Raw genomic sequence first — 1970 nt, forward strand, 5'->3', positions numbered from 1 at the left:
TAAATATCTCAAAGGTGCACAGATCTTGTATTACACATTAGCTTCTTTTTAAAAAAATAAAAAAAACTACATTAAAAATCGATCAAGATAAGATAAAATCAAGCAACTAAGTTCTAATCTAAGGGTATTAGAACTCATATGATTCATAGATCAGAATTAGCATCAATACATCCATTCATAATCTAATTAAGCATCAGAAATTGTTCTTTTTTTAAAAACGAAATTGGAGAATATATATATATATATATATATATATATATATATATATATATATATATATATACACACAGGATCAATACACTAATTATAAAATCGAAAATTAAGAAAAATTAAAGCATTACCTGAAGTATTCTAGAAGACTCAAAGCAACTCGCTAAGATAAACAGTAGAATTACAAGATCACTATCTCCGATGAAAATGACGATCTATTTTGGCTTCGGTCTTTGCTTTCCTCCGATTATACACTGCTTTAACAAGATCTCTGTTTGATCTATTGATGATTGATCGAGACTCAAGAAAATTGGCCAAAAGATAAAGAAAGTCACTGTATCTTAAGATCTGAGAAAAGAATAGCTCGATTGAACCCTAGATGACTAGATCTAAAGTTTAAATGGTTCGATTCAAGCAAAGGACAATCATATCTATGATTTAAGGTTTCTACTAGTCAATTTTAAGATCTGAAATCCTAAAAATGAGAAGAAGAAAAAGTTAAGGCAAGCAAAGAATGAAGGAAATCTAGGCCAGAGCTCCGGCGCGCCTGCCGGAAAATGCTGATCGGAGAAGAAAATGAACATACAGCTAGGTTTCAACGATGGTTCCTCCTCTCTCTCTCTCTTATTTTTGCTCTGCTAGGGTTTTTAAAAAAAATCTCTCTCCTAGAAAATGAGTTTAAGTGAGTATTTATAAGCAAAATTCGGAAATTAATATTACCACTCCAAATTGATGAGCGCGCGGTTTGCGCAAAAGCTGATAAGTGCACGAACGAATCGTGTCTTATCCGGCCCAGGTTCGACCCCATCTAGGATAATCCACCCCCCTTTTGCTGGTTTACCCTACGCACACTCTCGGCTCGCTCGCTAGGCAAACGCGCTCGGATTCTGACGAAAATTTGCGGGGAGCTAGATGAGACCCTAAGCTACCTTGGGGTGAAATTTGAGGCCCTAGCTGATTGATTTGGTTGGTTTTTTGCTCAAACACGAGAGGTTTAGGGTACGGTCAAAATGGGGTGTCTTCACGACGATATGCTGGTAAAAAGTCTAGAAGCCTCCAAACACATCTCCGACCTTCAGGAAACTTTCAACACCCTGCGACGAGCCCGGATGAAACTAAACCCCGCAAAATGTGCCTTCGGGGTAACTTCCGGAAAGTTCTTGGGGTTCATGGTCAGCCAGAGAGGGATCGAGGCCAACCCCGAGAAGATCCAGGCCATCCTAGACATGGAACCCCCAACAACAGCGGTAGAAGTACAGAGGCTCGCAGGTCGAATCACAGCCCTCGGCCGATTCATGCCCAAATCGACATAAAAGTGCCAACCCTTCTTCAAACAATAAAAAAACATGCGGGAATTCGAATGGACCCCGGCCTTCCAAGAGACTTTCGACTCCTTGAAGCAATACCTTCAAACACCACCCGTACTCGCCAAACCCGAGCCAGGGGAAGAGCTATTTTTATACCTAGCCGTCAGGCCCACGGCGGTGAGTGCCGTGTTGGCCAAGCAAAGCGACAAAAAGGAACACCCGGTGTACTACGTGAGGAAGACTCTCCACGGTGTTGAAATCCAGTACCTAAACATAGAAAAGTTCGCCCTCGTAGTCGTCAGCGCCGCCCGAAAACTCCGCCCCTACTTCCAGGCCCACCCCATTGTGCTTCTGACCGACCAACCCCTGAGGAAGATTCTCCAAAAACCAGAGACCTCGGGTAGGATGGTCAGTTGGGCCGTCGAGTTGGGAGAATTCGACATACAAGTCCGC

This window comes from Tasmannia lanceolata, unplaced genomic scaffold (genome assembly GCF_043159265.1).
Source record: "Tasmannia lanceolata isolate RefF3 unplaced genomic scaffold, GAP_Taslan_0.1 ptg000023l, whole genome shotgun sequence".
Classification (NCBI taxonomy): Eukaryota; Viridiplantae; Streptophyta; class Magnoliopsida; order Canellales; family Winteraceae; genus Tasmannia; species Tasmannia lanceolata.